The sequence below is a fragment of the Manis javanica genome, chromosome 4, assembly GCF_040802235.1.
Source record: "Manis javanica isolate MJ-LG chromosome 4, MJ_LKY, whole genome shotgun sequence".
In the NCBI taxonomy this organism is placed as follows: domain Eukaryota; kingdom Metazoa; phylum Chordata; class Mammalia; order Pholidota; family Manidae; genus Manis; species Manis javanica.
The window spans coordinates 8,659,920-8,676,037 of record NC_133159.1 but is presented as its reverse complement, the minus strand read 5'-3'; the positions used below and the strand labels follow the sequence as shown (position 1 = coordinate 8,676,037).

General features: G+C 53.2%; 1 protein-coding gene across 2 annotated transcripts in view; it reads right to left on the bottom strand.

The window, feature by feature from the left end:
- Nucleotides 1–15,364, bottom strand: part of DISP3 (dispatched RND transporter family member 3) — a 51,476-nt gene extending 36,112 nt beyond the window's left edge. For both annotated transcript variants that reach the window (XM_037000183.2, XM_017663825.3), the window contains exon 1: nucleotides 15,052–15,364. The gene's annotated coding sequence lies outside the window, so the exon portion shown is untranslated. The remainder of the gene's footprint in view (nucleotides 1–15,051) is intronic.
- Between the last annotated feature and the right edge of the window lie 754 nt (nucleotides 15,365–16,118).

Below are 16,118 nucleotides of genomic sequence, written 5' to 3'. Positions count from 1 at the left end.
CCCAGAGTCTCTGAGATGCCCTGGTCTGCAGGTCAAGGAGGATGGGTGGGATCTAAGAAATCCCCCCCAACCAAGGAGGGCCTGGCTGGCAGGTGGGGTCTGACACCAGTGCCTCCTTGAGCAGCCACCTCCTCAGACCCCTCCAAAGTATGGGCAGCAAATTGCAAATCTGTTTTCCTATCTCAAATGATGGGAAATGGTTAGCTTAGTGAAGAGCTGCATCTGCTCCAGGGAAAGGAGAGAAGGGTGGTTCCTGCGGTGTCTGTCATTGGCTCAGACAGAGAGCACAAAGTGGGGCTGTGACCAAGGGGACGTGAGCCGTTGTGATCTCCTGTAGGGTGGGCCCTCTGAGTGCATTCCTGCTCAGTGACCACTCTCTCTCTTGATCCCTCCCCTCTGTCACACACTCTCTCCCTTGATCCCTCCCCTCTGTCACACACACACACACACACACACACACACACACACACACACACACACACTCTGAGGGGTCAAAATTAAAGTCAGGGTCTCCCAGGGGCCCATGACCAGAGGTGGACACATATGCGCAAAGCAAGTCTCCCTCCCCCTGGGAAAAGCAAGTGCAGCAGCCGCCTACGAGGAAACAGGACTCTCTGAGGAGCCTCCCAAGGAAGGACCCAGCCCAGTTCTAAGGGCCAGGTGTGGGGCGACCCACAGCCACATGGGAAGCATAATCTTAATTTTATAACAGATGAAATTCACATATACATACTTAAAAAAACCATTTATAGCGGTTATCTATGTCTGGGAGGATTGCGGGTAATTTTTATTTCCTTGTTTTTACTTGTCCATTTCCAATTTTTCTGCATTGATCAGGTATAGCCTTTTAGAATCAGAAATAAATGTTATTTAAAAATAGAATGTCTGTGTATGTATGTGGAAGGGATTTTGCTAACAGCCTTCAACTCTTTGAGGAGTTACTCTAATAGGTGAGGGAGGAGGGCTCTGTCCCCCAAGGAGAGGAACCTCGGAGACTGGCTCAGGCTGCAGCCAGAGAGATCCTGGCTAGAAAGCAGAAGGACCTGGGGTGAGGGGCCCAGTGGGTGAGCAAATGTGGACTCTCCCACCCCCTGAGATGGAAAGAGGGGTCTTTAATAAAAGCAGGAAGTAGATCATGGTTCATTGAACCCAGCAGGGACATCAGAGCACACCTAATCCAACTTTTTCCTTTTACAGGTGGGGAAACTGAGGCCCAGCAAGAGAAGGGACTTGCCCAAGGTCAAGTCTCAGTGGTAGAGCCAGGACTCTTGGCTCAGAGGAGGGCTCAGTCTGCTCTACCACCAGATTCTGAGGAGAGTTGCCGGCAGTCCCTGGGAACAACCAGGCCCAGAGAAGTTGACATACGGACCCAAAGAACCAAATTAGGGAAGCTATTTTTAAGGTCTCAGGAAAATGGCATTCTTCAAGTCACAAGCCAGATGGACTTCCCCATCTGTACAGAATGAGGCTTTGGTGGGAAGTGGTGTGGCCTCAGAGACACCCCCAGCCCCCTTCTGGGTCTTGCTCTTCTCCACAGTGGCTCCACCTCTCAGCCTGCCTGCGACCCTGTTTACACCTTCCCTCCTTCCAGCGATGGGTGACAGAGCCCTTCCTTCTTCATTCCCCCATCCCAGCCAGACTATTAAAATGCAATAAAAAAATCACATTAGACATGCAGAGTCAACTTAAAATATGTACAAGTATATATAATTTAACAGCAATTAGGAGATAATCAGCTTTTTATTCCTGTCTCAGGGTGTTTTGCCTCCCTGGTTCAGCTCTGGTCCCTGCAAACATTTTGGGGTCTCGGATTTTCCTCCCCTTGGGCAGAGATCTGGGCAGAAGTTCAAAATGAGGCATTTTGAGCTGATGAGTTCCATTTACCTCTGATAAGCTGAAGTGGGGACATGGTGCCCTTCACTTGGTTATAGGTCTGCCCGCCTCATCTGAGTGAAGGGAGGAAAGAAAGGAGGGCTCAGTCCTAAATCCTAATACCCCATCTTCTGAGAGTCTGCCACCCCCCAGGTACCCTGGCTATGTGCCTGCCACCCAGAATCTCAAGCCCTTCTCCAGGGCCCGGGCACTCCATCTCAGGCCAGGAGGCTGCAGAAGTATTGAAGACATGGCGGTAAAACTGGGGCAAAATCAGACAGATGGGGTGAAGCTAAAAGCCCAACTAGCTCAATGCAGAAACTGACACCTATTAAGGTTATCATAGCATAATTAGCTGTGGGTCTACCACATTCTGTCCACCCTTACATCACCCCTGAAATGGAGGCTTTATCTGTGTCTCCATTTTACAGAAGAAGAAACAGAGAGGTTAAGTGACTCCCTTGTGTCACACAGCTAATAAAGGATGAACTAGAGTTGGGAGCTCAGAGCTTCAGATGCTGAAGCCCATGCTCTTTTCTCCATTTCAACCAGCCTTTAAGTTCCTTGGAAGCTGAGACATCAATATACCCACTGAAGAAACCCACTGCCCTTTAGCAAGCCTGCACCATTCGCCTAAGACTTGAAATCCCTCAGGTCTCAGCAATTTTGTTTTCAACAGGGGACAGCCTAAGGCATCATTTAAAGGAAGTCTCCACCAGTCTTGGAAGCCTGGCCTTTCCTTCAATGAGAGTGTGGGTGTGATGGTTAATTTTATGTGGCTAGGCCATGGGATGCCCAGACCTTGACAAACATGATTCTGGGTGTGGAGACTGAGTAAAGCAGGTTGCCCTCCCTAAAGTGGGCCTTATCCCATCAACCTGAAGATCTGAATAGGCTGGGTAAGGGGGAACTCCTCCTGCAGCTGCTGGAGCTGGGGCATTGGCCTTTTCCAGCCTTCACGCTCAGACTGAAACATTGCGTCTTCCCGGGTCTTGAGCCTGCTGGCTTTTGGACAGGAATTTAGATCACTGGCTCTGCTGGTTCTCAGGCCTCCAGACTCAGACAGGAACTACACCATCAGCTCGCCTGCGTCTCCAGCTGGCCACCTGCAGATCTTGGGACTTCTCAGTCTCCACAATCATGTGAACCAATTTCTTAAAATCTATCATCTATTTACCTACCTGTCTACCTATCTATCACTTCCATTCATTGCTTCTGCTTCTCTGAAGAACCCTAACACAATTTCCTGAGGGAAACTTGGGGTGTAGCAGTGAGTCCCATCCCAGCAGCTGCATTATTGGGCCCTCCTAGAAGCTCCTTCCAAGTCCTCCCCAGAATCTGAAACGAAAAAAAGCAGCAGAGCCAGGACTGCCCTCTAGATCTGTAGAGGAAGGGGTGTGGTGAGGTGACTTTCAGCCGATGTCTGAGCCCTTCCCAGAGCAAGAAGATCTTACATCTACTGCCCCTGTCCTTCCTGCCCCAGCCCTGAGGAAACCTGGCTCTAGCTGCAGCCAACACCCATGCCTAGTCCCCAGCACACCTCCTGCCCCTCCCCACCAGAGACACGTAGCACAGGCTAAATATGCCAGCAGAGGGCAGGAAGTTCACAGGGTGGCACATGACCACTCCTCCCAGCAAAGAAAATCTGGGTTTATTTCCTGGGAGCCCAGGTGGGATGAAAGGGGGAAGGAGCTGGTGGTGGGGGTAGTGAGGGGGAGGGATGGTGCTCTGTGGTGAGCCCAGTGGGACCCCTTGTATCTCAGAGAGGGGCGGGCTGCGGAGATAAAGCACATGAGGGACAGCTGGCCTCCCCGGGCTGACAGCTGGTGAGGAAACTGTGGGCACTGACTTGCAAGCCCAACAGCTCAATATATATCAAGCAAACAAGCTTTGCTCGGGTCGATATGTCACCCGGGAAACGTCCCAGCCAGCACCAGAGGAACCCAGGATTAATGGTCACAACAGCCAATGTCACATTTCCCTGTTCTGTGTTTTCTGTCCAGTGGTCCCCCCCCAACACTAAGAGGGATATCAGGTTCTGAGAGCACCAGGGCCTGATTTTCCAGGGGGTGTGGGGAGCATGGATGCTGCAGTTAGATGGACCTGGGCTCAAACCCTGGCTCTGCCACTAGCTGGATGCCTTGGGCCAGTCTCAGTTTCCTTGTCTGTAAAATGGGACAGTGATACCCTGATGCTGAGTCACAGCAGCTAGTATGATCATTGGGAACTTTGAAGATGGCTAGAGCCTCAAATCTTCCCTTGCTCATGATCTGGTCTACAAGTTGGCCTGAGTTGACTCTTATTCTCTCAGAGTTTAATATGGATCAGTCACCTGGTACCCTTGTTAAAATGCAAACTCCTGGGCACCCAGGAATCTGTATTTACACCACCTCTCCAGGTGATTCTGTGCTAGGTGTTCCAGGACCATTCTTTGAAAGAATCTGTTGCTCAGGTCTGGGCCCTTTGCAAGACTGGAAAGATCTGCTCCTTTGAAAGGTCCTCCCAAGTTCCCAGTGCCTCCTCCAACAGTGATCTAGCTTTCAGCCTTCCCACCGCTGAGGCTCATACTCGCCTCTCTGCAGGCTTGTCCCACTCCTGGCTGTGGGGACTCAGGCTCCTGGATCTTTGGCCAGGACTCATTCCTCAAAGCACCACTTCCTCCAGCCATGGGGAGGGAAGAAATGATGACATTTGGGCTGGGAACAGGACTTTCCTGTCCAGAGAGGGGAACACAAACAGGTTGCCAAGATCTGCCCATCAGCTCTTCCTGGTGTGGCCAGGCAACAGAAGAAATAGAAGGCCAGGAACTTACTATCTGGCAGACCCCATGCAAGGGGCTTGGGCTGGACCTTCCCACTCACTGGGTGCTGCTGCGTGCCCACTGTGTGCTTTACTTATTTATGGCATCTCCGATCCAGCCCCAGCGCTACAAGGCAGCTTGGGGGGTAGGGCTGGATCCGAGCCTCTGCAGGCCCATGTCAGAACCCATCCTTTTGGCTTCTGTGCTCTACTGTCAAATGGAATTCCACCCCAACTGACTCTTGTCCCCCACCATGCCCCCCACCCCTTTCTTCCTGCACAGCTCAGGCCTCATGGCCCAGATCCATCAGGTCTGGCTCCTGGAGCCCACCAAGCAGCCTCAGCACCTCTGAGAAAAGGCAGTAAAAGCTTAATAAAACCAGCAACACTTACAGAACCCATGAAATACAGCCAGGCTCCCAGATACCCTCTGCCTGAAGGGTCAAGAAGGTTCTGAAAGCTCTCACTGCATGCCGTGGGCAACCTGTCCAGGCCCCCCCACCCCCAGTCCCAAGTCCCGGCCTGCAGCCTAGAGTTCTGTGAGCCCAGTGACCCACTGGGCCCAGCACCCAGTCAGTTCCCTGGTTCCCAGACTCCTGGGTTAATAAACAAATAAAAAGTTCCCCACAAAAATACGACCAATAACCACGGCCATAAAAGCCAAATTGGATTCCTTCCTGGCTGATGAGCTCCGGGTCCTTCTCTCTCTCTGAGACCTGATTAACAAATATGTAAAACAATTTCCCTTTGCATTTCTGGCTGCAGCCAGCTCCTCCTCTGCTGACAAGGGACAAGGGAAAGGCTGAAGCAGGGGATGGGTGCCTGGGGCAGGAGAAGTGGCCCTGGGGACTCGGAGTAGGGACCTGCTGTGTGACCCAAAACAAGTTACTTAACATCTCTGGATGGGTGGTCCCCAATCTGGGAAGAGATGCTCTCTAAACCCACAGCTTCTTGTTCCCAGTTGCTGCCCAAGATGGGGAAGCAGAAGAAGGGGAGTGGGTTCCCCATCACCCCGATTCAGAACTATGTACAACTGGTGGAGACGAGGCATGCAGGGTTGGTCTTACTATAATGTTATTCCAAGAGGCAGGCACCTCCAAATAGCACAAGCTGGGTGACATCAGCTTTGCTGGGACACAGCAGGTGGCCACCTGCCAGTATTTAGCTCTGGGGAAAGCTTGGGGTCTGCTATCCCTCAGCTCCCCTCACCCAGCACACCCAGAGCACATCTATGCAAGATTCTTTCCATCCTATACCCCAAAGAGAAGCTTGAGGATAAACTGGAAGATAAAAGATAAAAAGCATATAATGCAAAATGCTCAGACCCACCAAGCGGTCACCACGACTGGCTTGGGATGGAGCTGTAGGAAGGGGCTGAACCCCCGGCCTCACTGTGGGAAAGACAGGGAGAGACCTTTGGGCAAATCCCCTTTCTGAGAACCCGGGGCTTCCGCAACCCCTGCTGCCTGCGCTTGGGGAGGGACAAGGAGGCCAGCAGCCGATGAAAGAAGCACAGCAGAGAGATGCTGGAGGCTGCCCAGGCCCGCATGTCCCCAAGCCAGAGCCATTTCTCTTCCTGTCCTTGATCCTCTCATCCAGGGGACTGGATGATTCTGCATCTGTGCAGCAACTTACAGCTTGTAGATCATTTCCATATAGGTTTTCACATCCTAGGAATTATTTCCAATTTGCAAATAAGAAAACTGAGGCTAAAAGAAGTAAAGGGATTTATTTGACTGGATTTCTGATAAGCTCAGTACTCTTCTCACTATATTAGATTTTATTTGAATCTTACATGTTTGGAAACTCTCAGGGTTTTGGAGTCGGCCCTCCAAATCCCCACTGGTGCACACACATGTGAGTGTGCACACAGACATACATACACATACACTCACTCTCCCTCAGTGTCTGCTCCCAGAGTCATTCTGGCCACGGTCTAGGCACAGCCCTGCCTCCAAGGAAGGAGGAGAGAAGCAGTAACTTCCTCCTCTTGGGTGTCCAGGTGGAAAACACCTGCCCAAAAGGTAAGTGGTCCTGGGGAAGGGCTTCCTGGCTACACTGATGATTGACAGCCCAGGTGCACAAGGTGGGCCCAGGGGTTCAGTCCAGGAGGTGTACTCAGTACCCCTCTACAGCTGGGGCCAGCACAGAGGCCCCTGACAGAGTGGGGAGTCTGACCGTGGCCCTCAGCCTCAGCCTACCCCTCATGATGCCGCAGCTGCCCACAGAGACATGAGTCAAGGATCGGTGCTCAGCAGCCAGAGCAGAGGGCCCAGGGGGAGAGTAGATCCTCAAGTGCCTCCCCTCCTCAACTCTGCTGCCTTACCCATGGAATGCTTGGGAGATTCAGGGCCCAGAACCAAAAAATGCTGCTTGGTTCTCCAGGCCTCCCCCAGAGACCAGGAGAGACCCAGTGAAGCTACCTGGGCTCAACAATTCCAGGCCCCTTCTGTCTCACCCCTACTCTGCTCAGTGGTGCTGTGTTATCCTAAGAACAGTGGAACCCCCCCACCTCCCAATCCTTCCACAGTAATGGGGCCGTCTCCTATGGGCTTTAACCTCAAGCTAGTCTTGCTTCCTCCCTGGGCCTCAGTTTACCCTTCTGTCAAATGGGAGGGCTGGACTCAAAGGGCTTTCAGGTATCTCCCAGTTTCATCATTTGGAGCCCTAAAAGGCCAGAACACAGGAGTGTGACAAGCAAGAAGATGGGGTGGCTTAGGTCTACAGGGGTAGCTGGGAAGGTGAAGAGGGTTGCAGATTGCTCAGGGTGCTGGGACTGCAGCCTCATCGGCTTTATACCCTCCTGTATTCCACTCCCTACGGCAGCCAGATGCCAGAGGAGCCCAGTGACCAGAGGGTCCTGCAGAACAGAGTTGGGGGGTATGCAGGGGGAGGGCAAGGTTCAAGGATTCAGACTACCTCTCCCTGACCCTGAGCTGAAGGACTCCTGGGGATAAGAACTGGGCCCTTACCCTTGTCGGTACTGTAGGTCAGACCCTCCAAATCAAGGCTGTCAGTTTATCAGCCCCATTCACCAATTCTATTTACCCATCCATTCATTCATTCATCATCTTAATTTATTCACTTGTTGATGCTTACTATATAAAATTAGGAATTTCTGTGAAATCACATTATTTTAGCTTCATGATATCTTGAACTCCTTTCCTCCTAAAGGCTCAGTGAACCTTCCCACTCTGGATCTATTCTTACGCTCATTAATGCCCAAGAATGCCTCTGGGCTGACACATCCCTGTTCATTACAAATTCCTGGCTCTGTTACTCTGGGACCACTTGCTCAAAGCCTCTGGAAGAGCAGGTTGGAAAGTCAAGAACCCTTGCGGGAACATGCAGCAGCTACTAGCTTGAAATGCTCTTCACCAGCCAGCCTCTTCCCAGCTTCTCTGGTTGAATAAGGGAAGGAGAGGTTTCTCCTCTGGCTTCTGACACTTTTCCAAAGTCTGATTTCTTTCTAGCTTAACCTAATTGCCTCAGGCCTGGATTGCAAAGAGGAACCCGAACCAACCTCCTGCCTTTGTGCAGTCACAAGATGATGCCTTAAAAAACCAGCAAATACTTTTCAACCAGGAATTTCACACACACAATCAAATCCAGAGGGATGCAAGTGTCTATATGGCACGAAATGGGGGGAAACATCTGGATGAATGCTAGAAAATCCTGCCAGGCTGCCAGATGTTGCCCATATCTGGACATCTGAAAAGTGATCTGTTCAGTTGCTTGGCTGTCAAGAAGCAAATGGTCAGTCCGTGTCACCCTGTCAACCAGGACACAGCCCAAGTCCATATGTGTAAATCACCCAGATCACTGAAGGATCCAAATTTTGGTTTCAATCATGCTGATCTTTAAAGACCCAAATCAAGTTAATATACAGGCCAAAGTGTGGGCCTCAATCATCATATGGCGGCTGTGTCTGTGGCGCCTGAGGCTGGCTTGCCTAGGTCTGAGTCCTATCTCCATTGCTTCCTAGTAAACTGCTTCACATTTCTCATCCTTAAAATGGAATAATAAAGGGTAATTCTCTCCTAAGGCAGGTATGAGGATGAAATTATAATTCCTGTAAAGTTCTAAGCCCAGTGCCTGGTGGGTAGTAAACAGTCAAAATATGTTGGCCATTATAATCATGCAAACTCTCTTAAACTCTCTCACATAAGAACATGAGAAATCCCTCAGGACAGTGCAAAGGCCAATATGTGTGTTGGGGGGAAACATACTCCTCCCCAAACACCCCAGGAACACCAGTTTGCCAGAACTGTCTTAACTCTGAGCCCCATTTAAGCTGCTCTCCCCAGAGACAAGATCACCGCGGCTCCTTCATGGCAGGAGCGGCCTCCAGCTGGCAGGCATGTCTCCTCTATTAACAAGATCTGGCAGAGGACACATTGTCCAGGTGCCAGTATGTGTGTCGAATGCCTCAGGCAGCTGGCTGGGTGTGGGAGAGCCTCCTCTCCACATCCGCTGTCCGGCCAAGACATCAAGCTCGGGAGAGCACCCAACTGTACTGCAGGTACTGCGCCTAGGAAACTTTGCTCCGGATCCTGGAGTGACTTGCCTGGTGATATCCTCTGAGTCCCAGAGGACACCTGGGCCCTTCTTCTACTTCCAGGGGAGGACTGGGTGAGCAATCACTTTGACCCAACACCTGTGCTCCAGGCAGGAGGTGCTGCGGGGTGGGGATGGGACACTCTGGTGGGCTCTACAAGGACAGAGACCAAGGCTTTTCCCCGTTCGCAGGCCCAGGGGCTGGCACTCGGTGGGATGGGGAATTAAGGAGAAGACTGTCTGGTAGATAAGTTTTAGGCCTGTGGACACTGTCTTTCAGGACACCACTCTCTGGTTCCATAGAGCGCCCCCTATGAGCACCCCTATGGGTGGTGCCTACAGGCATCCGAATCCAAGCCAGTCCTTTTCATTGTCCCCACCGACTCACGGTCAAGCTCACTGCATACGGCAAGACCTTGATCTGCCTCCTGACAGCTCTTTGCAATTTGCCCGGGTTCCCAGTCTGATTCCCTCAGAAGAAGGAGCAAAGGGAGAGAGTGGGAGGCCAGAATCAAGGGCATGCCCTAGGGTTCTGCATACCCAGTGGGTTCTCTCCTGAGTTCAGGGAGAACTACACCCAGATGCTATGCTTCGGTAACATCCCCCAGCGCCTGGTCCCAGGACCCTGCACTGCGCTTCTTCCCTCCAGGATTTGGCGGAGACACAGTTTCTTGCACAAATGCCAGCAGGTGTGACAAGGCCTGGAGGTGTACTATAAATAACCTGCCACTGCCATCAGTTCCTCCTTCCCTTGGACTTTGGTTCCAAACCTTTCCCTTCCTCACCCCCAGATTAAACTTGCTAGAGGGGGCTCTGTGGGCTTCACTTGCGTCCTTACGAGCTGTGTAACCTTGGGCAGGCGAGTACACCTCTCCAGCCTCAGTTACTTAAGCTGTGAAGGAGAATATGGAGAACACCTACCTCTGGGTTGTTGTGGGGATTACAACAGTGCATATATGTAAAGCGTTTAGCACAGTGCCTGGCGTGTGGCAAATGTTTCGTATTTGTTAGCGTTTTTGTTCATGATGATGAATAGGTGGACACCTGGGGCAGATCAGCAGGATCAGGCCTGACCTGGGGGGTTGAGGGGATGCAGAGGAGAGCCCACTCAGTGAAAGCCAGCTGCATCTCACCTCTGCACGCAGAAGGGAAGGGAGGTGTTCGGTTTACTGCCTACATCGATCCAGTCCCCGTCACTAGGCCGTCTGAATGCTTTCCACACCCTCAAGGAGGCCAACCTGGACTACATGGCAGGCTGGCCTGGGATTCTGAGCTTCAGGCTCTGCACCGATGTGCTGTGTGGTGCTGGATAACTAACTTGCTCTCTCTGAAGTAACTTCCCCACTTGCAGAGGCCTCCAGTAGCCCTGACCTCTTATGGAGTTAAATTGTTTTTCATAGTCCAAGCCTTAAGTGGGGCTTGAGCCCATTCAGACAGGTCTGGGCTCTTGTGCTTCAGGACAGAGCCCCAGGTGCAGAGGTGACGCACCCAGTCCAAGGCCACAAGCCCTAGGTACCCGTCCTAAGGAACTGAGAGATGGCCAGAGGTAAATTCAGGTGACAGTACTGCCTTTCACCCTGGCCCAGCCAGCAGAGGAATTTATGTTCTTTTGAGAAGCATCACGTAAATGAGTTTCTTTAGAAAAAATATTTATTGAGTGAATGAATGAATGAATACAGAAACAGTGCAAAATACTGGACAAAATGGGGGCTCCTGATTCATTCAAATCAAAATCTGATCCCAACTTGGCCTCTTCTAGGTACCTGGCCTTGCACAAGCCTCTTCATTTCTCTGAACTTGGGTTTTCCCATATAGTAAATGGGGATAACAATCCATCTGCCATGAGATGGTTGCAAGGTTAAATGAGGCAGGATGTGTAAATGCTTAGTACGTGGCACATAATAGGTACTCAACCAACAGCAGTTATTCTTGTCAATATGCCATGACCAGTCTGCTGCTGCTATGGAAAGGTGGAGGACCCAAGGCCATCCCCCTTGTCTGGTGCCCATTTCCAAAGAGCTGTGACTGTCACACAGACATATTGATCATGGTCCTCCCACCCATGTACCTTCCAGATGGCGAGTGGGAGTGGCCATCTGGTCCCCCCGTGAGCCGGGAGTGAGCTTGCAGGGGGGAGCCTCTGCCCCCTTCCCTGGACCAGTCCTGCAGCATCCATCCCTCCTGTCTTTGTCAAGCAGCTGGAGGGTGAGCTGCACTGCCTGCCCATAAAATGCGACTTTTGGAGAACATGAATATTTGTGAGTTGGTGCAAGCTTCTATTTTGGGCCAACACTGTCCTCTTTATTTATTTTCTCTGGGCTTTGCATTTGGAGCCCAGCTTAGAAGGGTGTTTTGACAGACTTTGACATCACTCCTGGCTCCTCTGGTAGGAGACATGCTAGGGTTGCGGAAGGCTGGCCAGGGGGAAGGAATTCAAATGACGACCCTTTGCCTCAGCTGGGACACACCAGCAATCAGACATCCCTGCCTCACTGGCCCAGCCCTCAGTTTCTCCACATTTGGGTAAGGGGAGGAGCATAGAGGTTCAGGTGGGGAAATAATTTCAAAGAGGAAAAGGAAATCAAAGAGGCCAACCATTAAGGTTTCAATCACAATAATGCTGCCATCATCATCAACACCAATGACGTTATTATCAGCCACTGCAGCCACCACCACCATGTTTTGGGTATCTGTATTACTGACAGTGGGCTGGCGGTTGCCGTTAGGGAAACCACCGCATCCTTCAGCATTTCATGTTACTTATCTGTAAAGGTGATTTTTGCAGCTCAGGGGCATAAGAAATGGCTGCTCAGCTACATGGTAGCTATGACTGTCTTCCCTCCCCGTCTCAGATCCTGGCTATCTGCCCAGGAACAACCTACTTGGTTGAGTTTTAGGGACTTGGGGCTCGTTGCCAAGCTTCTGCCTACCAGGCAGTCCTTTAAAGCTGCTCATCTAGCCCTTTCTCTGTAGTCATTTACAACCAGCCCAGGGTGGCCTTAAAGGAGAAAAAGGCCTTCACTCAGACAACTTCATCTGCCTTTGAATGACCAGATGAGTGAAAGGGGAGATGAGGACACAAGAAAAACATGTCTAAACTGTCAGAGAAAAGGCTTAAACCATAATTCCAAGGCTCAGGGGGAGTCAAGAGATCCAGGGTTAAGTCCCTGCTCTTCTGCTCATTCATTCATTCATTCATGCATGCATTCATTCACCAGAACCAGTGTTTCATGCAGAGGATATACTGACAGCAGCATCAGTGCCTGCCCTGGTGGAGATTGCATTTCAGTGACATAACCTCAAGAAAATAACTTGACGTCTCTGGTCCTATAAAGGAAATCATCTGAACATCTCACATTCAGAGAAGATAGGATGGATTCACCAACTGTGTGTGCTATGAGGAAGGAGAAAGGCATGACCACCTTTGGGGTTAAAACCACAGTTTTCACCCACACTCAAGAGACTCACAAGAGAGTCCATGTTGCCCATTATTAGGGCCAAACAGGGACCCCTGAAGGTCACTCACCCAACCCTGTACTTGTACAGAGGGGAAGCATGAGGCTCAGAGAAGGGAAATAATTTGCGTAGGGACACACTGGGCTTCTATGGCCAAGCTGAGACAGGACTGACGTCTCTTCACTTCCACACCAGTCCTTTCACCCCTTCCTGCTCAGATGCTTCCTCTTTCAACACTGTTTAGATTTTAAGGGAACAGCAATAAGGTATCAAAGGGCAAGCTAGGACTTGAGTACCAGATCTTTCAAAATCCCCAGGGGCTCGCTGAGATCCCAGAACAGAGGAATCCTGGCCCCTTAGAGAACCTGTGAGGCTCTGGGGCATCTGGAAATCTCAGGGAGGGGGCATAAACTGCTGAGGTCACGGTGGAGAGGGGCGTGGTGTCAGACTTCCAAAGAGAGGAGTAGAGATATGGAATCTGCCAGGAGATTGGAGTCAACTTCCCCTAAGGGTCAGCTGTGCCCTCACTGGAGAAAAGACTGACTGGGTCAGATCCAGGCTGAAGAAAAGTTGGGGAGAGAGTAAAGGCAGTTGGGGAGAGAGCAAAGATGGCTGGGAAGGAGGAATTGGGAAAGACAACGCGTGTATGTGGAATAAACATGGGGGAGAAGAACAGAGCAAGGAAACAAAGAGGAAGTGCAAGCAAAGAATGATGCCGAGAGAGAGAGGTGTGGACCTTGGCTGTGGATTTGTCTGGAGTGAGATCTGAGGAAGGGGAGCAGGCCTGGGGGTGGGAACTGAGGGAAATGAACTCAGCCTAAAACGGAGATTCTGTAGGGCCAGGCTTCTGCAGTCTGCACTGGGCCACAGCCTCCTCCCTCCATTTGGCAGATGCCCTGCTTCCTGCCCAGGTCTGCACTGTGGGGGCAGAGGGTGGAGTGGGGTCAGGAGGAGTGTTTCTCTGTGACCCACTGCTTCCCCGGAAGGAAGTGTGTGTGTGTGTATATGTATGTGTGTGTGTGTGTGTGTGTGTGCCCTTGTGCAGGTGCCTGTGTGGTGTGGGGTTGTGTCTGTGTGTGTGTGTGTGTGGTGGGGGAGAGGGCTGAGTGGCTCCGTGAATCACTGGGCACCCCTGTGAGCATCCCTGGTGAGATCTGGGGTCTGGGATTTTTACTCAGATGTCTGGAGAAAGCAGGCCCTGGAGTGAAGATGCTGCAGGGATAGCAAGTGCTTGTACGAAGATCTATGTTTGTTCACGTGTGTGTGCATCTACCCTCTTGTGTGTGGATTGTGAGGACTGTGGGTGGATATATATTTGTGTGAGTGGGCTATGAATATGCGCGGGAATTGGTTGCGGTTGGGCTATAAATCAGCGTGTGTGTGTCTGCGTGGGCCAGTGGACGCGCGCGGGGGCTTGTGAATCTCAAAGGCCGCCTCAAGGAGCTCTCCGCGGTGCTGACCCAGGTCATGGACGGGAGGGGACCTGCGCCCAGATTCAGGAGGGACAGCGGAAAGCTGGCGCCGGCTGGGGAGCAGAGGGACCAAGGGAAGGAAGCCTCCAAGAAGGCACCTTCCTAGCTCAGCTGCGCCCCGCCTCCCGGGGAGTTAGGAAAACTTCTCCCAGCTGCTGGGTTGGCTCATGGGACTCCGGGCTACTTGTGCCAGAAATCTTCCCCCTGACCCTCAGCGCCATTACTGACCGGCTGCCCATCCCACCTCCACTCTCACTCGCGTTCTCGGCAGGACTCAGGGACCCTTCTGCGCTCGGGTTCCATCACCCGCCCGCGCCCGCGCCCGCGCAGTCTACCCCAGAGCTCCTACGCGCCCGGCTGCACCTGCAGCCAGGTTAGTTGGGCCCCAGGACATAGGTATGTCCCGCCGAAATCATGAGTGCGCTAAGGTAGGGAGTGGATGTTGAGGTCATTCACCTTTCCTGTTCCCTCCCTCCGCTCTAGCCGGGCCCGATCCGGGGCTGCTTCAAACCGACACTCAACTTTTACAGAATCAGTCATCTACAAGCAGGGACGGGCAGGAGGCCAATCAGAAGCCTCCCCCGGAGGTAGGAAGCCTCGCCGTTTGTGGACATCAAATTGGCCCATGCAGAATGAGGCTGATCCGATCCCGCTGGGAGATGGTGCGGAACTGGGGCCCGGCCACCGGGGGCAATGCTTTGCCCTCCGCCAGCCGTCTTTCCCCGGGTGGAGAGTGAGAGCCCCGCATCCCAGGCTGTCGGGAGAGCGGGAGAACTTCACACACAGCAGGGCGCAGGCCGAGGAGGGGCAGCGCGGAGGGAGGACCTGCCCCCGCCGCTGAGCAATGCACCCCTCCGTCCCGACTCGGATGGCACCCAGCGGCCGTCGCACTCACCTCGGCTTTCCAAGCTGAGCTGGCTGAGCTGTGGGTGCAGGAGGGAAGCGCGCCGTAGGGGCCGGATGCTGCGGCCACCCAGCCCTGTGGACTTGTCCCCTCGAGGGAGTCGCAGGGAGAGCTCTTTGGAGCTGCAGGAGGCCGAGGTTCGCCGCTCCGCTCCAGAGCGCACGGACAGCCCGCAGCCTGGTCAGGATCTCGGTCCCCTGCGCGCAACCGGGAGCACTCGGCGCCGCCGCCGCCTTTTATTCGCCGCCCGCCTTTGTTTGGGTCCCGGCTCCTACCATGGGGCGTGGGGGTGTCCGGAGCAGGCTCTGGAGCCGCGCTGCCCCACAGCCCGTGGCGCCTCCGGCCTCCGTGCCGCCTGACCTTGCGTTAGTGGTGGGCGAGGGCCCGCGCTCCGCGGAGCACTGCTGTCTTCGGAGCCCGCCGCTAGGCGCCACCGTGGCCGCCGCTCCCCCTGCGGGAGCCGCTCGGTGGTACAACCAGGCTCCCATTGCCGGCGGGTGGGGGCTGCGAGCGGCGCAGCGACCCCTGGGGGTCAGTCCCCTCCTGTGCGAATGGCCCACGCCAGGCCCTCTGCCCTGCCCCCGAGTTTCCTAGGTTCCCTTGTTTCTCCCCCGCTTGAGAGCCTTGGCAGGTCGCCAGCCTCCTGGACACTCGAGAGCATCACCGATCCCCTCCGGAGGAGCTGCCAAGCCAGGGCTCCTGGCGCTGTCCCTTCCTCCTCCTTCCCCACTCACCTCTCTGGCACCAGAGCCCGGAGCTGTGCCAGCCCGTGGGACCAGACATCCCTCCAGCTGTGGCATATGGTTTGTCTGGCACCGCTGGCCAGAGGGCCACATGGGGGAGGGGCTGGGGAGCCAAGGCTGGTGGCCGGCCCATGTCTCTTCATCAGGGTTCGGGTGGCATTGGCTTTGGCGTCCCCCAGGGAGAGTCAAGGCAGACACCTCCAAAGAGGACCAACGGCAGGTTCCCAGCTGCGGAATGGAGGGGTTTTACTTATGGTAGCCATTGCCACTCTTGTGTGAGAGGCGAGCCAGGAGTTTCTCAAACACCCTCAAGTG